The following is a 24,149-nucleotide window of genomic DNA, read 5'->3' on the forward strand; positions in this document are numbered from 1 at the left end:
CATAGCTGTTTATTCTGACACCAGGGAAACTGACCTCCATTGTTGTTTTCTGACATTCTGAATGACAACATTGGTGCGGTAAATGTCAGGACAAAGGTGTTATGTATCAGGACTCACTCTATTAAGGTCACAAAAGATTAAATTCTTACTAGTGAAATGGGATGGCCTTCTGACCGTCTTTTGTTTCCATTTCCCTGAGTATGTAACAAGCAACACCTGCTGCATATAGAAAGTGTAGTTAGGGACTGAGAAAAAAGAACAGAAAAACCAAACCTTGGCTTTGGATTGTGGTAATTATTTTAAAATAATTGAGGCCAAGTTCAGTAGCTTTGTTTGGAAAGTGCCGATCTCTTCTGCCACTAATACAGATTGTAACTTAGAGCCCTGGAATGGTGTAGTAATCTTCATTTCAATGTAATTATTACCATCATCTGAAAGTATTAATCACTGGTAGAGTAACCCCAAAGCAAGAATTAGAAAAGCTCAACATAAAAGGGCAATGAAGGTAAGACATTTCTTCGAATTTTTAGACAAAAAGCAAATTCAAAATATAATAAAGACACTCACAAAAGAGAAATAAATATTTTCACATGTCTATTTGTAATGGGCTGAACTAAATCAGACAGGGGTCAGATTTGAGCTATGGGAAGTAGTCTTCTAATACCTATCCTAAAGAAGAGATAAACTTGAGTCAGTGATTCAATGGATTAAAAAACTTGCCCCTTCCTACATAAGTTGACAATCTGACGGCAACAGTTTTCTGATCTCCACACATGTTTTATGGCACAAGTGTGCTTCTCCCAAAAAAATAAGTAAATAAAATGTAAAACAAAAAATAAAAAATAAGCAAACTTTCAATTTGTTATGTGAGTCCTTTAAGTTATTACATTAAATATATAGAATAATTAAAATAATACTTAAAAGAAATAGATAAGTGACTAAGAGTTGGGATGAGAACCTCTCCATTTATGTTGATGGTGGCAGTGGATTTTCTGTAAACTGCCTTCAATCTGTTAATGTGTGTTTCTATTATCTCTAGTTTTCTGTAACTTTTGTCATAAAGAATTTTTAGATATTTTTCAAAGATCTTTCCTGCATCTAATAAAACTAAGGCAGCCATGTGGGTTTTTTTCCAATTTATTAATTTGTTGTACTACATGAGATTTAGTTTTCTCCAAGCACAATTACCCTGATAGGCTATCTAATGCTAAATAATTGTATCCATATATGAGCAATAAGAATGGACAGTGTTTTTTGTTTGTGTATGTGTGTGATATTTTTTTTGAAAGTTTATTGTAGAAGAGAGTACAGGCATGACCTCAGAGCCAGCCTAATTGCACACTGCACTTCTGAATAAGAATGGCATGCCTTGTCCCTGAAGTCAGAACACTGAGTTCTGAAGTGGTGTGAGTAGCTGTTGGCTAGCCTCCTTATTAATCTATATTCCCCATGTCTCCTTTTATGTGTTTTGCCTGAATAGACACCCTGTTGGTATGAGCACTCACTGTACAATTTGAGATAATGTGCTAACCAATCATAGTAGATAGGCTTTTACTATATAAGTGATTGCTTATGTGCAGCAAAGTAGACACTGTTCCTTGAAACCATCTCATAGAACTGTTTATCTCTATGCTCTTTATACACCCAAGGGCATTGTTGTCTTTTCAGTGGATGTCCCTGAAATAATTGCAGGTCATGAATTTGAGAAGGAGAAACACCTCAACCTCAAAGACAGACACTACCTCAGAGTAAAAGATTGGGAAAAGATTTTACAATCAAATGGACCTAAGAAACAAGCAGATATGGCTATCCTAATATCTAACAAAACTGTTTTCAAACTAAAATCTATCATAAGAGATGGTGAAGGACATTTGTACTCATGACATTTTATACTCATTTTATACTCATTACAGGAACAATTCAGCAAGATGAAGACTCAATCCTGAATATCTATGCCCCTAATTCAAAAGCACCCACAAAAGTAAATTTTGCATACAAATGGATGAAATTAAAAAAAAACCACTGTCCTGAGTGAGGCAACCCAGACCCCCCAAAAATGAATATGATATGTATTCACTCATTAGTGGATTCTAGTGATAAACAAAGGGCATTGAGCCTATCGTTCATGATCCCAGAGAAACTAAGTAATAAGGTGTACTCCTCCAAATAAAACATATATAGACACACTTAGAAGTTGGAATCAGACAAAAATTTAAGAATGGGGGGCAGGGAGTAGAAACAAGGGGAGGAGGACGGGTTGAAAATAACCTGAAGGAATGGGATAGTCGAGATGAAGGAAAGACAGATATGAGACAAAGGAAAGTGATATCTTGATTGAGGAAGTCATCATAGAGTTAAAAATAATCCCAGCTCTAGAAAAATTCCCAAGAACTCACAGGCACAACCCCAGTTAAGACTCTAAGCAATAGAGGAGAGGGTGTCTAAATTGGTTTTACCTTGTAGTCAGACTGATGATTATCTTAAATATCACCATAAAACCTTCATCCAACAACAGATGGGGACAGAGGCAATGACCCACATCAGAGCACTGAACTGTGCTCCCAAGATCCAGTTGAAGAGTTGAAGGAGTGAGAGTATGAGCAAGGAATTAATGACCAGGAGCGTTTCATCCACTGAGATAGTTTGCTTGAGTTAATGGTAGCTCAACAACTCCAACTAGCCTGGGAGTGAATGAGCATGGAGCATGGAAACAACCAAGCCTCTTTGAAGAGGGTTGACAGTGGGGGGCAGACTGCAGTGTCACTGATAGTAACACTGGAATTTATCTCTACTGCATATATCAGCTTCTTGGAATTCTATTCCCTATGAATGTAAACCTTGCTCATCCTAGATGTAGTAGGGAGGGCCTGGGACTTTGCACAGGGTGGGGTGAATGGCCCTCTATTAGGATTGGAGTAAGTAGGGTGGGAGGTTCTGTAGAGAGAGAGGGAAGGGAGTGGGAAGAGGAAAGTGAGTGAGAATTTGGGGAAACAAGTTTAAATATATTTTTTAAAGTGAGGAGTTATTAGAGTATTAGAGTTATTAGAAAACTGGGAGAGTGGTGGACATGATACAATATTGTTCTAATCTATGCATTTCTCAAAAACAGAAACAAATCCAAATTCAAAACAAAACATGTGATATACCATACTCCACAGCTGGATCCCACTCATTTCTAGTTATGTGACTCTGGTAAACTCACCTTACACTCCTCAATATCAATTTCCTATTTGTGACAAAATAATAATGCTAGTTTCTTCTCAAGAGTAATGTAAAGGCAAAGTAAGGTAATATTAACATAGTACCTAAGATCATTATGGTTAATAAACCACAACTCTGGATACTTTAAAATCATTTCCAATAGTTGATTGGAAGTAAGTAATGTTAGGCACATACAAAAGATCTGCTCAACATTAATGACCACTCTCTAAAGTCATTTTTAAAATCTTTCCTCTTCAATGGTAAACTATTTATGTATTTGTGTAATCTGTAGAATTCTAAGTTGATCCTGAGTGTTCTGGACTTTTTTGTGCCTGCTTTTATAATGTTCTCTCCCTGGGTGTGCTTTGTGAATACCAGAGTCAGTGGCTTGACCCATTTGGTTTGTTGCAGAAAAGGAAATAGACATCCACCTTGCTGATTATATGATGGTTACATGGTTAGAAAAGACTCTATTAAAGCAGCCTGGATAGATAATCTCCTGCTGGTTTTGACGAAATAGTGCTATGCTGTGTAAAAGACAGGTAGACAAGATAAGAGGCTATATTCTATTTTCTGAAAGCAATTCTGACTAGTGCACCAGAAATGAAATAGGACACAAGATTCACCAAAGCAAAGAGCTAATTATTCCAACTGTTGAATGCCCTAGAGAGAGGATCACCCCTGCCCCCCGCTACCTTCCTTTTTGTCTGTCTCTCCAGGACCCCAAGCAGAGAGCTCAACTTTTCTGTGTTTGGAACATGCTATGTAAATCTACAGTCCAGATTACAGATTACAATAGTTGGAACTATGTCCATAGTGGGTGACAGGAGATAACAGCTAAAAAGTTTAAGAGTTTTCTGCATCTCCACAGTATGGGTGTTGCAGGGGAAGGAGTCACTTGTTCATCCCGGCAGCCTGGCTAACTTAGCCCAGAAATAATCACACAGAAATTGTATTAATTAAATAACTGCTTAGCCCATATTTTCTAGCTTCTTATTGGCTAACTCACAGATCTTGATTTAACCAATTTCTATTAATCTGTATATTGCCATGTGGCAGTGGCTTACCAGGAAAGATTCAGCATGTCTGTCTCTGGCAGCTCCATGGTGTTCCACACTCTGCTTTCTTTCTCCCAGATTTCAGTTCTGTCTTCTCTGCCTACCTAAGTTCTGCCCCTATCATGCCAAGGCAGTTTCTTTATTCATTAACCAATACAAATAACACTTAGAAAGAAGGACCTCCTACACCATTTCCCTTTTTTGTTTATGGAAATAGGAAGGCTTTAACTTTAACATAGAAAAATTACATATAACAAATAGGTATCAAATAAGAATTGCAGTCACAATATTTATATCTACTTTATTTTTTATCATAACTAAGGAAAGCTATTTTATTACTATCTATTCTTCAATTTCATCAAAGACTCCAGAAGGATATAATATTACCTAAGTAAACACGAAGTGCATTGTAAGCAACTTCCAAAATTCTAGAATTGGCAGACACATCTCACTGCCTGGACAGTCACCCAAAGTTCTTCTTTATCTTTGAGGCTTCCATCTTCATCCCACAGTCCCATAATATCCAGGAGACTTTTCCATGAAGCAGGAAAATTCAAACACAGTTCAGTCAATTTCTTCTGTATCCTGCTGAATGTCTTGAAGACTCTTTCATAAAGCAGGAACCCCAAAGGGTCATCTCACCCTTTGGCATATTCAACAGTCATTTCTCTGTGGGTCATGCAAGTCCAGTGAAGCAGTCCAGGCAAGAGCAGTTTCTTGCCCAAATGGCTAAGGAGATTCTTTGATGTTCTTCTTCCTTTCAAAGTAGCTTGGTGCTGCCATGAGCAGATTTATATCACTGTCATGAACTTCTTAAAACATATTAAATGCCATATTCTGAAGGTATCTGAAGGATTTGAAGAACACCTAACTAAAATATATCTCTATATGTCTAGAAAACCAATCTAACATGACTATAAGCTTGACTATTATATTGACTATCTATTAACCTGTATTTCTTAATTATACATTACAGTTTCAAATGAACTACACAATCACAATATCCCAATCAAGAACAGAAATATATAAATACAGTATAACAAAATTTACTTTAAATTCATATAAATAAACCAAGATGCATACCAATGCAAACTATTCATATCTATATCATATCTCTCTTTAAATATAAAGAAACATTTATAAATAATATTTGGGAATATGGGCATAGTTTTGTTCATACTGCTTTCTGCTGTTTGGGGGCACTGTTAATCAGTTTTTTCATTGTATATATTGCATGCTAGTTTCATCTGAGTCAACAGTTGGTAGAAATAATTTTTTGAGGATGTTCACGGCAAACTTTTAGAGGGCATGTTCTATCAAACTATATTGGTCTAGAAACAATCCACAGCTTCTCATCTTCTGTGAAAACAAAAGAAGGATCTCTTTCCCAAAGCACCACATCCTCAGACCCAAATTCTGAAGTCAAGATACCTATATAATATCATGCTGGTTTAGCTTAGCAGCTCATACTTTGAAATGTCTCTCTGTACTTACCTCATTCACAGTGAAAAATTCAAATATAACACAACATTATACAGAATCCAGACTGTCTGTGAATTTTCCATTTTTATGAGGCTTATTTTTCCTTACTCTTTTAATCTATAATTGTCTGCACTCTGTCTCTTCAAAGGCTTTACTTTTTTAACCATTTACTTCTTTTACAATACTCTTTACTCTTTTTCTTCTCTCTCTCTCTCAAACTTACATACATTTATCCAGTACTGTGACCTATTTAGAGGTATTTATGCCTGAATTTGTCCTATTGTGAATCGATAATTCTTTACTGTCCAGGAATACTTTTTAAAATGCTAATCACTTCTTAAAAACTTAAGCTGTGTCATTGCTCAGGTAATACATCAGTGCCTGCTTGCCCTGCCTAGTCCAGTATGGTGGTGCCTCTTAGCCGTGTGCATCATCCCACTTCTAGGCATACAGCAAATCCATGCTGTCATTAAGTTAGCTGCAGCAATTTGTTCACAAACCCTATCCAAATGTTCTATCTCTAGAGCCAGTGGTCACATTGGCAGCACAGCCCAGGAAGCAGGCATTTTAAAACCACTGCTTGTTTTTTTGCTGTGACTGAAAAAATCTCACTCAAGGGAGCTGCAGCAAGTCACCAGCAAAGAGTAAAAAGCTGTGTCAAGTTATGTTTTTTTTTTAAAATTTAGAATTACTTTTTAAGCTTTCTCAGTTTTTCCATGGATACAGTAGACTACATTGGATTTAAACACCAAATGAGAACTTTAAAAAACAACAACAACAACAATAACAACAAAACCTATTGACTGCTAAGACATTGTTTGCAACTCTACTAGACAGTAATTTTGGATCTTAACCACCACTTAATTTTTACAGGATCCCATTAAGAGAACATGACCTCCATGACAGCAGGAAGTAATTCTAGTACATGATGCCTCCTATCCAAAAAAAAGTTTGTCCATAGGGTTGGGAACACTGTTCAGAGGTTGTTGATTATTACTTGTACTAGATAGAAGGTTGGGATGAAAACAACTTTTGTTCCCAAAAAGGGGGGATAGTAAGAGTGTGTAATAGAGTGAACACTCATAAACTATTATTTATGGGTAATTTACATTGGTATAGTTTTTCTATACTGATAAAAGTTCAAATTATATTTGTTACCTTTGTTTACATTTGTACACCTATGCAAAGTTATTTTGTCAGATAGTATATATGCATGTTTCTACCTTGATTGAGGATGTTTTGTATATTGATATAACTTTTAGGATATAATTTCATATTGCATTATATATTTCTCCTACCTCTGTTAAAGATATTTATAGATTGTTTACATTTTGAGGTCATTGTCCTCATTTGTTTTACATTTGTTAACAGATTTTTAATATTCTGATATGAAGTTTTACTAAGTTACCCAGGTATTAATTCTTATAGGTCAATATTTGTTCATGTTTATTGTACATACAGTCAGATCAATTAGGTTCTTTAGAAACACAGAGATTGTATTCTGTTTAGATAGGTAATCTTCATCCACTTCAAGGATTTGTGGAACATGGCATTTAAATAACTTAGAGTTCTGTTGACATGAGACATGATTGCTTCTGGCAGTACCAATCTATTCTCAAAAGAATGTTGATCACCAAAGACACTTCACTTGGAGCTTGTTTTCTTGGCAAAACTAGCTTTTGGGTAAGGAACTGACAATGTCTCAACTACTGACAAGTTACACAGTATCCAGAAATGGATAATCAGGAATATCAAATCTTTCTAAGACAGGGTAAGACACTTTTAAAAAATTTCCTGTCTCTGAAAATGGTCTGTCAGTTATGCTAGCCCTTAGCCAAAGTTAGTTACTTCAACTTTACAAAGAAAGACTTTGGGTGATTGCTCAGTTAGCTAATTGTCTCTGTCATATATTGCTCACTTTGGAAGCTACTTGATTGTACTTCCTGCCTGCTCAAGTAATATCATCTCCCTTCTCAGACCTTCAATGGGGTTGAAGATTAGCTAGTCATAGTTACTGTACTCTTATGATCTAGCCAAGGCATTTCCTATACAAGACTTAGACTACTTAGGATAGAATGTTTACTAAAACATATAGCATACCTTCCTTGCTTAATATTCTTTATGCTGCTTGTAATTCTAATTATACTTGATATCTGTTTTGAGTGTATATAGATTTTATTGGGTTTGAAACTTTCTTATTTAAACAAAATCTGGAGGTGCTGTGGGAGCACATTCTGCTCCTTCAGCCAATAGCCTTTAAGATATCAGCCCACTTGGGCAAGGTCTCTTATACTATAAAAAGCAGAGGTAACTGTGCGCCTGCTCTCTTGCTTCCAGCTCCCGCTTCCAGCTGCTACACTCTATTCCTGTTCACTCAGAGGATGGTTGTCTCGGACAGTGATCTGTAAGTTTTCTCCTTGAATAAATAACCCTTTTATTATCCATAATTCTGAACTGGTGTGGGATTGTTTTGTGACTTAAGCCTTCGTATGGGTGTTCATTTGCTTTAGCGTCTGACATAACAAATATGATAAGGATAGATCTAAATGTGTAAAACTCTATTTCCTAATGAACCTTTAAGAAATATAGGTTATATATTGTTGTTATATATTATATACTGTATGTTGAGATGTCAGGAGCAGAAGAATCTGTCAAATGGGACAATCAATTGGGTATTTTTCTTATCAACTCCTATTATAGCAAAAAAATAAGACTTTCTGCTTATTGAAAAAGGGTATTTTTTATTTTAGAAGAAAGCACTGACAGAACAGTGATCACTCACAGAAGTCTATTGATCCTTCCCGGAACTAAGAAATTGATAAAATGCTCTGACCTTTCTAGCCTTATAGTATCTCTATGGCATTTTGATGAAAAGCAATTAGTTACTTCTTTCTTGATGATAATAGTGTTTCCAAATTCATAGTAAACACCCTAATCAGAAGATTATATGGCAAGAGAGAAAAGAAAATGGTCACCTGACATGACAAAGTAAGATAAATGTTGATCTGTTATGCGGTATACCGGGCATCATCTGAGAAAGGTCATTGAAAGCATTTAAAACTAATCTTGGTTTGAAAGCAACATGGGTTTCATAGACCCAATGTTTGTTAATAATTCTATGGTGATTTTTATGGTTATCCAGGAATGAACATGCTTATATAATTAGCCAATTGATTAAAAAATAATACTTTGCATTTGTTTATCCAGTCATTGACAGAAATGTGCAGTGGTTTTTTCCAATTTTGGTTCCACCAAAGATACAACACAGCCACCTTTTCTTTTCACCTAATAGGATTTAGAGTGAATATCCATAGTCCAGATTAGGGAATTGTTACAGCATTGAGTTTCTTGTACAGCTATTTTGGTAATGACAGAGGCAAAACCTCCATTAAGTGTATCTGAAATAAGAGGTGGTTTGCCAGCTAGGCAAGGTTTTGATCATGTGATAAATGAGTCAATAAGAAGACATCTCTAAGATTAAATAGTTATAGCTCTATTAATTATGTTGCTGTATAAATCAGGAGAAATAGGGAACAAGTAAGAGGTTGTCATTCAGCTTCCTGTCAGCTGGATTTCCTGGGCACAGCTGCATTTTCACATTGACTGACAAGGAGCTCTCAGTGGCAGTACATTAGGAGTACGGGTGTGAAGTGGAAGTCTGGTGCTCCCTCCGATTTACAGGAAGCTGGTATCCTTAATGGGATCCTCAAAGCTCGTTTCAGTAACCAAGGGGACTATAAGACCCAGGACTGAAGTCTCCACATAGAAGAAGGGGAGCCTAGGTTGGATGTCCAGACCAGTAGAGCATATAGGCAGGAAGTGCCAGCACAGGTTTGATCACCCTGCTGAAGACTGCATCTGAAACCTCAGTGGGTTACAGGGTGGCAGTAGTCTCCAAGATAAAGACTTGAAGGAATACTGAGGCACTAGTATTGGTCTTTGGAGAAATATATATATACCAGAATTGAAAATGTAAATGTATAATTTCTGAAGGAATGGTGAATGAATATATGAATACTTGTAAGGGTCTCTAAGCTCTGTGACTACAGGATATGATTGGGCCCTAACCTACAGTTTTCCTGTGGTTCTTTCACCTAAGTGGGGACTAATGTCCTATAATAGGAGGTGACAAAATGGGAATATATGTTTGGCTCCACGGTAAGATTTCTTAAGTCACTACAGGCAGCAAAGCAGACAGGAACCTGCTTAATGTTGGTCACATTCACTACACCCTATGTACCACATAGGACTATGAACATATAAATTGCTCCAACTACTGGTTAGAAAACTCTCACAGTCCCGATAAGAGATAAGTATAGTCCTATAAACCGTGCTTACAAGTTTAAAAGAAGATTTACTGCTGAATAAGAATTAAAAATGAAGACCTCCAATTGAAGACTCTATAAAATTGACTGGTCTTCCTTTGGTGTCCACTGGTCATCTGAATGAACTCTAGATTTAACTCAGATTAACAGAGTTTGAGAGGTCAGTATGTAATCATATGGTCACCTAGACCAGTTCCCAGGGCTGTTGATTCCTGGTGTCTGTTGGTCCAAGTCACTTTGTATAGCTTTGCTACCAGAACATTTCCAGACCACGGCCATAATTTCTGCAAAGACTATAAAGGCCAGCAACACCAAGGAAGCGACTCCATTAACTGCTCAAGAGGATGAAATTATGTCCATCCTGCTTCCTCCTTACCTACTCTGTGGCAGTTATAAGATCACTTGGTTCTCCCATTCAATAACATCTTTTCTGATGCAATGCTCACCAACGTCAATCTCTTCCAGCTATTCCAGACTTTGCCAGACTCCAGTCTACTGTGTTTCAGAATTAACCCATTCAAAAGTGTGAACTAAGAAAAATGGTAGGCTATTCCCTCATCTAAGAACATTGCAGCTATGTTATCCATACACACATTCGCCTGAAAAGGAGAAAGGACCCCTCCATGATTGCAGAAAATTATAACAGAAGTTTTCTTTTTTCTCTGCTGAATTTAAAGTTCTAGTTTCTACTGATTTCAGATATGTTATCTTTTCAATGGTGGAAGCTGAAACCTACAACAGGGGAAAGAGACCAAAGAAATAATACATGGAGAAAAGGAACTGCTTATCTCAGAGAACAAAGAAACTTTTTAAAAAATTTTAAAAATTAAATATTCCTACTCCTATAAGCTATCTAGGACTCCACTGTGGCAGTGGTGCATTGTTAAGCTCTCACAGTGTCGTGTCATGTGAGTCAGGGAAGCCAACTTGTAGACCAGGCAACCAATAAGCTGCCCTAGGGGAAGACATAGCACTGCAGCTCCATTCCTTAATCCCAGAAGGTTTGTTTACAGTCCAAGTGTTTCTGAAGTTCCCTAATATAAGCCAGAAAAGAAAAGCACAACTGTGAAGGGGCTCCTGAAAACGAGGAGACTGGCAGATTACCACAAATAGTACAGTAATAATTCCAGAGAATTGCAGTTCCCAGGTTCAACCCATTTGAAAAAAAACGACCTACAGGAATTCCTGCAAATATTTCATATGACTGAAGATGCTAACACTGACCCAACTAGCTAAAAAAAGCCTTTCTGCAACAACAACAACAATAACAACAAAGGCTGATACAATAAATAGATGTTCTGTTCATTTGAACATCTAATTTAGAAGTGGACTTTACTGGAATTCAACCCAGTAGAGAGTTCTGATACTTGCTGGTTATAAGGTGTACCACTTCAGGCAAGATAGATTTTTTTTCCCATCTTCACCATGAATTAACGTGTAATTTGCACACATGGTACCATCCCCAATCTTCAGACTGAATTGAAAAGGATAAATGGCAAGTTGTGGTGGCATATGCCTTGAATCCCATCACGTGGAAGTCAGAGACAGGCAGATCTCTGAATTCAAGGCCAGCATGGTCTACACAGTATATTTCAGGACAACAAGGGCTATGTAGTAAGAGCCTGCCCTGAAAATAAAAAGAAAAATCAATAAATAGAATTTTAAATAAGCACTGGCCAAACATTGCCAACTAATAGTCTTTTGTTGAACAAATTTCTGCCACTCATACTATTTATGGTACCATATATATTTGTACATACTCCTTGTATGTACCAAACATGTGGTTGCTGTCTGTCTTAGTCAATGTTCTGTTGCTGTGAAACAATACCATAACCATGGCAACTCTTATACAGGAAAGCATTTAAATGGGACTGGCTTATAGTTTCTGAGCGTTATCCCATTAACATCATGGCAAGGAGCATGGTGACATTCAGCTAGAAATCATGCTGTATAAGCAGTTAAGAGTTCTATATCTGGATCTGTATAGGAAAAAAAGAGAGAGCTACTGGGTTCTTCAAATATTTAAATCTACTTCCAGTGACACACTTCTCCAAAAAATTGATCAAGCATTCACATCTATGTGCCAATGGGGGGTCATTCTTATCAAACCTTTACCTTTTCCTTTTAAGATCATGTTTGGTCTCCTCCCAAATGACTGCTCTGAAAGGACTCGGGGGGGGGGGCCTGATTTTGTGGACACACCCGCCTTCACCAATTATTGAAAGACTTGACTAACACTACACTCAGAAATTCCTGAAATTGTAGGTATCAAGCTGTGAATACACCATACCCATAACAAGGCAGCTGTTCACCCCAACCAGGAATGAACCATGAGAACAGTTTCTGAAACTCACCATCACAAAATGACCTTAGGATGAAAACATCTGCTTTCTGATGTCCTTCCTGATCTTGTGGGTGATTATCTGTAATCCCATCATATAATATAAATTAGTCTGGAGAACAACCTTGTCCCAGGACAACTCATATTTCTAGACTCCTATTAGTATGACTAACTGCTCCCTAAAGCGGATTTACCTCATTTACTCCAGGGGGTGTTTCTACTGAGAAATAGGCCAGCAACAGACCATTCTTCAGACCATCATGTGATAGAAATGCCTACACCAGTACATCAGCCTGTGTTTCCTTTTGAAGAAGACCCCAGCTAGTGACAGCTTTTGGACAATTGGCCAAAGGATAAAGGATGACTGGATCATGAGGAAGCCTATTGATCTTAAATACTGTCATAAGTGGACTTTTCAGCAAAAGGGGCCAGGAAGCGAACTTCCACAGGAAAACAACTTGTTTGGGCCACAAAGGGTCTGTGATGGGAGTTGGGGAAGGAGGGTAAAATGGAAGAAAAAAATATCAAAAAAGACATGCTTTCAAATGCTAGCTTTAGGAAAAGCTATCCATGAGTTTCTTTACTATGTGAGTACTTCTGGATGTGCTTACACATAATCCACATCACCTGTTCTATAAAAGGAATGTCTAACCATAGCCTGACTAACAACACAAAAGGGACAGGTTTAACTGAGCCACCTGCACAGATCATAAAATGGGTCCTAATATGTAAAGATAATAAAAAACCTGTACAAATTAGGTAAAAGAACAGTAGTTCCTAATTGTTGTTTTTACCCATCCCAAGTATATCTCTACTTACTACCCAGGAGTAAACTGAAGACTGGAATTCTTGGCTACTCTCTTAGATGTGCTCCCAGGAAGTAGGCTTCAGCATACTTATGTCTCTTATATTCAAGACATAATAATAATAATAATAATACCTATTTTAGTTTCACAATTCATGTTAGGAATGTCTCTGACAAAATCTATAACCACCAGTGCTGCTGTAACAGGCAGTCAACAAGACCAATATAGCCTTATCTATATTCAGATCAAGAAAAACTTAATTATTGTTCAGGAAAGTTTTGTCACTCTTATCAATGAAATAGATTCTTTGACAACAGTGGTCCTCCAAAATGCTATGGTTAGGGTTAGGGGTACAAATGAGCCAACAGAGAAGTGTACATATGATACACTGGGAGAAGCAACCCATTTCTCCAACATAAATACATAAGATATTATGAAGAGGAAATTAAAAAGAACAAGGTAGAAAAGGTCAGTTATTAAATAGTGATTTATTTTGTAATTTAAAGGGCTGCTTCTACTGCTTGTTTGCTATGCATTATTTCACTTGTTAACTCAAACAGAATAACCTGGAGGAATAGCTGAAATAGCGGGCCGTTGTTCTTAACAACCTATTGGCTACTATGTATAAGTATCTGCAAAAAGTTGTTTGCTTGCCTACCATCCCTTATAGCTTTAGGATATAAAATGAAAAATCATACTGTACCTGGTATCAAAGCATTTCAGGAGCTGTCCTGGATTTGGTCCACTGTAACATCTATTCTTTTCCACTCTCATTGGTGTTGAAGTGATTTTTCCAGAAAGGTTCCTACAACACGACAAAGACAAGAAAAAGGATTAAAAGCCAGTATACATTGCTAGAAGTCCTGAACAAGCAGAGTCACAAACCAGGAAGAAACATCCGAGGTTGAATCTCTTTGACAGTCACTGTGAATTCAGAAAGGGAGCGCATCAAATGTATTGTGATTAGTCTAACTCATCCAGTATCTTTTGCTTGGACTTGGAGATTTCATTGAGCAATATGACTCTTTTGTAGCAAGCTAAAATAAAGAAAAAAAGGATTTAGTATTATAGTAAATTAGGAACTTTGCTTTGGACTGAAATAAAAACAGACACAGAGAAGCAGGAAAGACAACTTTATGAACATATTTAAATTCAGCAAGGAAGAAAGTGGGGCCATTCTGCACTTAGCTGTGACATGATGGGTGTTTTTGTTCTACTATTATATCTCTGCTCTGTCACCCTTCATGACTGACCTTGCTTGTGCCAACTCTGGAGAGAGCATCTTCCTTCACTGTAGGTTCCCTTTCGAATTCAGTGTGAGTAACTTTAAGACATTAAAATTCCTTTCTGAAGAAACTATGTGTTATAGGAAAAGCTTTGCCCACAATTCAAGGGATTTTAGGTATTGACACACAAATCTGGGATGTTAAGGATTAAAGCTATCATCTCAATACCCTACGAGTCATAACAATTTGGTGGCTGACTTTATTGATGGCTACCTAGTCTACTTATATAGATGGTTGGCAGGGCATGGTAGCTTGAACTATGACAGTCACAGAAGACTAAAAGTCAATTGAATCGTTGCACTAGTCCTTTATTGTTATGTAAATACTTATTACAAACTCTGTTATTAGAAATAAAACATAGTAGGAGCAGAGTGTGTTATGGGCTGATTTGCATTTTCTGCTTAGGTTCTAGCACGAACCAAAGCTATACTTCTTGGTGAGGACTCCTGCTCACTGTAAACAGAACTCATTTAGTGGGGGTCAGGAGGATGGAGGTTGTAGAACTGAGACCCCTAATTTCTTGCTGACTGCTATTTAGTGATTGCTGTCAATTTCCAGAAACCATAGTGAGTCGGATGGTACCTTTTGTCACAAAGCAGCTATAGTTTTGTTGTTTATCAATACCAGCCGTGGTTCTGCCGTATATCACTATTGATTTTACTTTCCAGTCAGAAAAATCTCTCAACTTTAAAAGGCTTTAATTAGTAGATTAGCTAAGATGATTTTCATTTCCTTAAGGCCAATTAAATACTTTAAGGTAATTTTACCGGTAAATTACCTTTTCGCATATAAAATAGCTGAAGGAGCAACACCTAGTGCTGGAGTTGTACCAGCATGCTCTATGCCCACAAACCACTTTTCCAGGCATGCATCTAACAACACTCTATCAATGTGGCACCCCTGCCTGCACTGAACTACCTACACATCTTATCTGAATAATAAGATAGTTTCTGTTTACCTAAACAACTATTAAACTTAGTTCTACTACTTAATTATACTCCACTTATGTCCAGGTCTAAAACTAGAAAAAAAAAAGACTAATAGAGTTGTTTTGAATGCACGTGTAATAATATATACTGCATGCTAGAACTGAACTCCTATGTGGTATCTCTTTTGCACCATCTTATTTTTGCCAGTGCATATGTGTTAATAATTAATATCAGAAGTATTACAGGAAAGGAGTGAGCAAAGGATGCATAATCCAAGCTTGTCAATGAATCAGTGAAGATAGAAACCCACCTAAATGTATGCCTAGAAATAAGCAATTCTTTCTCTTAATCCTCATTAAAACAAACAAACAAACAAACAAACAAACAACAACAACAATTGGAACTCTGGAGTGTCCTTACTTACTGCTGCTGTGGAAGGTCACCTAAACTGATTTATCCATTTGCTTCGTATTCAGTGTTGCCTTGCACCTATTTCATCATTGAATAAGAGATCATGAACCTGGAAACACCCAACATACATAGCATCCACTGGTAAATTTTCATGAAGAATAGTCTGCCTTCTTATTCTTATTTTTTTATAATTTTGACAAATAGACACCCTAGGGATAAAAGAGCATTGTGTAAAGATTTGACTACCGCACTGACTTTTCTTTCATGGATGAGAACAATTATGACAGAGGAACAAAACCATTTACAAGAGCTCTTATTGTTGTCTATACCTGAATGAAACCATATTTTTTTATTATTACAGTTGCAATGTGCCATCTAGCAAATAATATGTTAAATATTCACTATTGGTTAGATGATTGGCTAGTGAGATCCTACATTAACTTTAGAAAGTGTTGCAAATATCCTTTCAATTCTATTTGCTAAAACAAAAATAAACATTTTATTCACAACTATCTTTTTCTTGGTTTTCTTTTATTGGATCATATTAAAGGAGAATATGTCCACATGCCAAAGAATATCAAATCTTGCATCTGAAATTGATCAAGTGATATAAATGAGGTTATCAGTTAGATATATTGAGATACACAAATTTACCTGAGAATGAATAAGGATGCACAATTATAGCACAAGAGAAAGACGAACACAACAGTAGACAATCATACAACCTATCATACACTACCCACAATGTGTTGCCAAATATTTTTACTGCCTCTGTGTTGGTAGACATTCTGAAAGGAGACACTAGAAGAATGTAGGAAATGACAGCTAATACTAGGTTTAGGCCCTATCTTTCCAAATTCCCTGTTCCTGGTAACCTTCTGTTTTGGGATAAATAGATGGAATAAGCTTTAGAAAGGGAATAGAGAAATCTAGAATGCACCCATTTGTTTGCTTCTATTGCTACTATAAGACCTTTGACTCAAGGTTTTGATTTAAGAAACTATTTAACTTATTTTTGAAAGACCACAGGAACTGTGAGCTCATCCATACACTTTATACAGAAGGTCTGACACCTTACCACTTGAATGTTTTTCAGATTGTCTTAGAGTTTCTATTGCTGTGAAGTAACACCATGACCTTAGAAACTCTTATAAACGAAAATCATTTAATTGAGGTAGCTTACCTTTTCAAAGGTTTAGACCATTGTCATCAGGTTGTGACATATTGGCATTCAGGAAGACATGATACTGGAGAAGTAGCCTTGTGTCTACATCATGCAGACAAAAGAAAGTGAATTAAGACACTGTGCAGTTTCTTGAGCATATATAATATGACTGCAATTATCTATTCTGTCCCTTTAAGAGACAAGCCATGCCTACTCCCTAGCTGCTTGCAGCCTTGGTCTTCTCCATCTTCCGCTGAGGAGACAGCTTCTGCCTCTCCCCACTTCTCCCCTTCTCCTCTTCTCTCTTTCTCTCTCTCTCTCTCTCTCCCCACTTCTCCCCTTTCCCCTTCCCCTTCATAACCCACCTAATAAATGTCCAACTTTACTCTACATGGTGTGCCTGTCTTTTGCTCACCTGCAGCCCACATGGCTAGCACGGGGACGCCCAGGGGACCAGCCACCTTTGGAGACCTGCTGCGTGGTCTCGTGCCCCGGCCCTGTCCAGTACTGGTTGCTCCTGGGACCCACTGCCCCCTGTCTGCCGGGAAACCTGCAGCAAATTTTAATAATTCATTGCAATGACCTCAATCCTGCCTCCACAGTGACACACTTTCTCCAATGAGAACACACCTACTACAAGAAGGCCACATCTTCTAATAGTGGCACTACCTTTGACTGCATTTTCTTTCAATCCACCACATAGATATATCCTGATGAAAATAGCTATTATTCTTCATTGGGTTCAAAAATAAATGATGGGAGCTATTAGTTTACCTGGCTTTCAAAAGTATCTGTGTCCCTGGGGTCACATTTAAAAATGTTAAATTTTACTGATTCTGGAGCTAAAGTGACAGGAGACACTATTTTTTAAGCCTAAGATTTAAAAGAAGATTGAGCCTTGTTTGAATTATGGATCAATAAAGACTAGACAGCAGTAACACAGCTATTTGTTTGTGATTCTTTTCAATTGTGACATCTAGAATAATGCTGCCTTTCCTTTCACATGAAGATTCTGAAATACTTAAGACAGTTGCAGTCATTCTATTATGAAATAAAAGTCAAGTGGAAGATTTACATCTGATTTTTACACTCCATCAACTGGCTTCAAAACTTAACTGCAATCCTAATGGGAAAGAAAAATTTCCTCTCATTCTTTGTGGGCAACAACAAGTTGTTGGTTTAACTTGTGGTTCAAGGCTTTGCTGAGTATACAAAAATTGCTTAGAGTAGAAGGAGAAACACTGTGTGGGGGGTTGGTTGGTTGGTGCGTGGAAGAAAGTCAATTCTGATTCTCCTCCCTGGCTCTCAAGATACATCTAAAAATGCCACAGTGACATTCAAGAGGAGCATCACCAATGGTCCTCTTTCCTAGTTTGTAACCTTGGGGATTCATTCCAGGTATTGCAACTTGTCTTCCCTTTAAGGATATTGTAATGAAAAGTAAAGGAACTGAAATGTGTAGTGGATCTGTGTGACAGAAATGGAAAAGCTCTTTATTAAGTCTTATTTTGCTTCTACTTCCATATATGAATAATAACTTTCAGACTTCTGTACAGTTGATGAGAATCTTAAGTTCTAGGAAGTGACCTATAAGCAAAAATGCCAAATTCCAGTAATCTCTTCCATTACTCACATTTTAAAATAAGATTTCTGGTCTCTGAAATGACATGATCTATAGTAAAACACTAAAGTGTTTAACTTGAAGAGGAAATGAGAGCTAGAGACACTGAGAGAAGATACTGATGTGGGATGACTTTCTGTATGTTGTCAATATGTTTTATTACTATTGGTTAATAAAGAAGCTGATTGGACCAATAGCCAGGCAGAAGAGAGCCATGTGGGAAATCCAAGCAAAGATACAGGGAAAAAGAAGGTGGAGTAAGGGAGATGGCAGCAGCCACCAGGGAAGCAAAATGTGAGGTAAAAGCCATGAGCCTCATGGTAAAATATAGACAAATAGAAATGTGTTAATTTAAATTTTAAGAGCTAGGTAATAATAAGCCTGAACTTATAATTAATATTAAGCCTTGGAGTTGTTATAATAAAAATGTGTGTATGTGCATATATATATATATATATATATATATATATATATATATATATATATATGACAGGACCAGAAACCCCCAACTATAGATGGCATAACAATGTGAGGCTCTCAAATTTCTTTAGGGCCTGAGAAAGTTTTTTTAAAAAGTTATAAATGCACAGAAATGGAGCTGCATAGAGCTTCTTAGTCTCACAGTCTTATGCCAGCAGCAGTACAAAGATGTATGTCTCCCAACAATTTCCTGCAAGATGGAGCCGGTCACTTGCCACCATGTGCTAAGCAGTGTGACGTGTTTCTAGACTCTCACAGAGGCCTTGATACAGAGAGGCTAATCAGTCTGTGGTTTGTGGTAGAATTAACTTTTGCCCATAGATACAAAAAAGGTTTGAGTACCTTCTGCACACTACCTGATGGCAGCATTGGGGATGGGGATAAGCATGACACTCATTGCTACCTCTGCCATGTTGAAAAGCAATGTGGATCAGAAAAAAGCAGCCAAAGTAGCCACTCTGGTCCTAGTCATGCCTATTTTACAGTTTAAAGCAGTGATCAAAAAAGATTTCAGATACACAATAAAATTAAATTCAGTCAAAAATTAATATTTACTGGACCTGCCCCCAAGGTTCAGTTGAAGAGCAGAAGGAGGGAGAAGATGAGCAAGGAAATCTGGACTGGGAGGTGTTGGTCCACCCACTGAGACAGTGTGCCTGTTCTAATGGGAGCTCACCAAATCCAGCTGGACAGGGACTGAATGATCAAACCGGACTCTCTGATTGCAGCTGAAAATGGGGGCTGATTGAGAAGCCATTGATAAAGACATTGGGACTTGTTTCTACTGCATGTACTGGCTTTTTGAGACTCTAGTCTATATAGATGCAAAGCTTCCTAGGCCTGGATAAATGGGGGAGGGCCTTGGACTTCCCACAGGGCAGGATTCCCTGCCCTCTCTTAAAAAGGGAAAGGGAGGGAGGATGGTGAGTGGGGGAGCGGAAGGGAATGGGAGGAGGGGAGCAAGTGTAAATTTTTGAATGGAAAAAAAATAAATTTTAAAAAATTAATATCTAAATGGGTCACAATATGTATAAATAATGTACACAGGCTTAAGAAAAACAGAAAATGAGTATAAAGAATTATAGAAATATTTAAAAATAAAATAAAGTCATTATAGAAACAGTAAAAATAATATAAAAGAAACTGGCCATGTACAGATAAAAAAAATACACAGAGCCTCTGGATTATGTACACTACTGTGGGTTTTTTTTTCAGTTTCTTAATTGTTAATGACCTAATTGCAGAAAGACATTTTGTTGTGTAGGCTGCTAAGATAAACAAATATAACGGTATCTTAACTTCAATTTTTGGTCTACGTATACATTGCTTTGGAAAAGAAATTCTGCCTTTCTTTCAACAGAAGATGAGAAGCTGTAGATTCTTTCTGGCTAATATAATTTGATCCAGTCAGACACCCTGAGAGGTCTCCATGGGAGCAATGAACCAGGAGATTCAACTTCCAGAAGAGCTTCAAAACAACTGGTTGAGACTGTGCAGCCCCATAGCCTACTACAGCCAATATTTAACTATAATTCTAAATTTTCTCAGGATCCCCATAAGATTACCATTGCCCCCAATCAGCAGACAGTAGTATAGAAAACTATGCCCAACTTCCCAAAGTATTGTTTATATTTTTTTTTATTTAAGGGGGTTAGTTGCAAATGGTTAATGTTCATAGTAAAACTCTTTCTAAATAAAAAAGGGGGCTATGATGTAGACATGATTAAAAAGGTAGATTATTAAATTTATTTTAGTCCAAAAAACAACTGTTAATCTCAAAATACTTTACATTGATACAGATTTTGGTTCATTGATAAAAATATTTCAGGTCAATTTTGTTATGCCATATTTATACTTCTACTCTTGTTAAAGTATTATGTTTTTGCACCTGATTTAAAATTTAAATTATAGTTAAAAATACAAATAATCATTTATAATAGTCAAACTTATAGTCATGTTAGTTAGATTTTCTAGATATGCTTCAAATAGATAGGCAACTTTCAAAGACTTTAAAAAATTTACAGAATATGGCATTTAAAATATTTTAGGAACTTAGATTTTCCTTGACAGTGAGACACGTTTGTTCCTGACAGCACAAATTACTTCAAGAGGATTATAGGAATGGAAGAAGCCATGTGGAGTTTTCTTTTGATGTGGTGAGACCAGCCATTTGATCAAGAAACTGCTCTTGCTTGGGCTGCTTTACTATATGCTATATGAACTGGACTCTGAATCTAACTTCCAGGAATAAAGGTCCCAAATGGCAATGTGTCAAGGGGGAGACCACAAAATGATAAATAAACAGGGAAATAGAACCAGGAGGTCTTGGTTAAGGTGGTGACTTATGCTACTCAAGTTTCTTAAAAAGTACAGCATCTCACAACAATTTGCAGTCGGGAAATGGCTAACGTAAGCACAAAACTAAATCAGACATTGTTGGCTAAGAGAATACTGAATAATGCTAATCCCAAAGATACAAGAAGGAAGATTACCAAACCAAACCACCATGACCAAATTAATTAAACTAAGGAACTAATTAAAACAAGCATTTTTTTTTATTCACGTACACAGGCTGTTTCCCCTAAAGACAGGGTTCAAGTGATCAACATTGAATGTGAGAAAGAAAAGATTTTTATAGCTCAGAAGTGAGAGGATTTGGTGCATAAATAGTTGGGCTTATAATAAAGGCATAACATACGCATAACCAGGTGATCATAATAAAGTAGTCATAATATTAGGTGGCTATAATAACTATTAGAAAGAAGGGTGGGGTTGCAAGATGTTCAGAACAACTTTTTGAAACAAAGGCACACTTCCTGGAACAAGCAGTACAGAACAATTTGTAGTTAAGGTGACAGGTGGGGTATAATCTGTCCTTGAGAAATAGAAGATTAGTCATAAGGAGATATGTACCTAGTTTGTCTTTACTATAAAAAGGTGTTAAAGTCCAAGGTGAAGGTAGCCTGCTTCAAGTATGCTTCAGACACAGCTGCTTTAAGACTAAAACTAAAAGCCAGTGAAAGAGTTATATAAAAAGAAACCACACCTTAATTTCTCAGAGGTGCTGAATCCAGTCACATCCAGCCTGAATCTGCTCCTGAATAAAGACACAGAACTAGTGTTTCCTTTGTTCTTTCTTCAGGACCTCTGAGAAAGACTTGAATCAGTCTGGCTCTCAACAATAACCGTCTATCATTTTGTTGAGGGTAAATAAAGGGAGAGGACATGTTCTCATTTGAGTTTCTATTTTTAAAGTAAATTCAAAATATTTCTTTTATCTCACTAAATCTTAGTTTCCCAACTTCAAGATGTTTGCATTTTGTTCTTTTGCAATTCATCTATACCAGTTATTAATTTTTAATCCTCTATAAATCATATTGCTTTAATTCTTTGGTAAATTTCATTTGAGCTGTAATTCCAAGTTGACTATTAAGACATGATTAAAGGCAACTGATAAATAAATAAGAGGTCAAATTTTGATGATGTACTTACCTAAATGAAACTTTACTTGATTCTCTTTTCATGTTCTTTTATCACTAGGTTCACTATCTTAAGTTTGCTCAACAAAAAGGAAAGTATACCTGGTATTAGAAATCTCAACAGCTACCTAAGGCTACTGGATTCCTGAATCATGGAGAAGAACCTATAGCCACCACTTTAAATAATCGTTAACTACATTATAAACATTTATCCTTAAACCACAGAAGTTTGTAATGGATGGAGAAAAATCCAGAAAATCACAACTAAACAAAACACAGAGCTGTACATCCCAGTCAGGGGCTTGGATGGACCTTCCACCCAAACATTCCAGACTCCATGGATATATGGATTCCAGGAGTTGGAGTGAAACCTTAACCTAAACATTCCAGATTCTTTGGGTATAGGAATTGTGGCTCAACTCTGGCTACTTTCTCCAGTTATGGGGTGATGTGGAAGAGGGAAGAGTTGGAATATGATGGGCTCAAACTCAGCAGAAGGTGTGGCTGGAGAGCCATCTTGTAAACTGTCATCCTGGGGACCTCAGGTATCTATTCCTTGAGAGAGATGAGAAGGCAGGTGGCTAGGAAAAAAAATACATTGTTATTACTGGCTCTTTCAGTGGCACTAACCATGGGAAGGGTGATTAACTGCCCGAAAGAATGGTTGTACAGGAAAGGCATGGATAAGTGAGACATGAGAGCATATACATCCTTTAAAATCAGATTTTAGTTGTTGAATAGGTGTCCATTTGAGCCAGGAGTGGTGGTGGAGTTCCAGGAACTGGTGAAGGTGCTGGTGTTATCTGGAAGGCCCTTTGTAAGTTGATCTTGGACCAGACAGCAAGAGTGAACTGTAAAATATGCTTCAAAATGGGTTGGGTTGAAATAGGGTCTGGAGACTTAGTTTTTACCAGATCAGATAAAGGAATTTGAAAACTCTAAACCTTTGACGATATACCTGAAACCTGATAATCCTGTCCTATGAAGCCTGTGAAAGAGGAACATCTGTCTTTATTTTTAACAGGAAACTTAACAAATGAAGTAATGAACTGCCAGTACCTTAAGTCATCAAATGTCATCAGACAGATCTGACAGGGATCAATGAGCAGAAATGAGACAATATTTTTTTCAACTACACAGTCAATTTCAAGACTCTTCCTGGTCTTTGGCGGATCCCAGTCTTAGAAGCAGTACATGCTATTAGCTGCCGAGTCCAGGAGGCCCAAAGATTTTGCTGTGGGGGTAGGGTTGAGTCTCATATTTTGGCAGGATGAGATCATTGATCCCCCAGTGTAGTGTCCAGGATGTTGATGAAGTAAAAGGCAGCTTTTTGCTGTGTGGGTGGCTTTTCGATACCGAAAGGCAAGCCTCCAGGTGGAAGGTCTGCTGCAACAATGAATCTTCTTGGAGGAGCTATAGGATGCTGCAGTAGCTGGCATGTCTCTCTGTCATAAAAAGCTTTTTTGTTAAATTCCATACTCTCAATGCCATATTCTTAGATCCATAAAGGAACTTGAGAATTAGGGTACCATTACTTGTCAGGTATATCCAAATTAGACATATAA

At 37.1% G+C, this 24,149-nt stretch overlaps 1 long non-coding RNA gene across 1 annotated transcript in view; it reads left to right on the forward strand.

The window, feature by feature from the left end:
- The first annotated feature begins 23,000 nt into the window (after positions 1–23,000).
- LOC125388268 (uncharacterized) overlaps positions 23,001–24,149 on the forward strand; it is a 28,572-nt gene continuing 27,423 nt past the window's right edge. Inside the window, exon 1 of the long non-coding RNA XR_007228170.3 lies at positions 23,001–23,129. This is a non-coding gene — a long non-coding RNA (uncharacterized LOC125388268). The remainder of the gene's footprint in view (positions 23,130–24,149) is intronic.

Source organism: Myodes glareolus, chromosome 6 (assembly GCF_982192425.1).
Source record: "Myodes glareolus chromosome 6, mMyoGla1.1, whole genome shotgun sequence".
NCBI classification, from domain to species: domain Eukaryota; kingdom Metazoa; phylum Chordata; class Mammalia; order Rodentia; family Cricetidae; genus Myodes; species Myodes glareolus.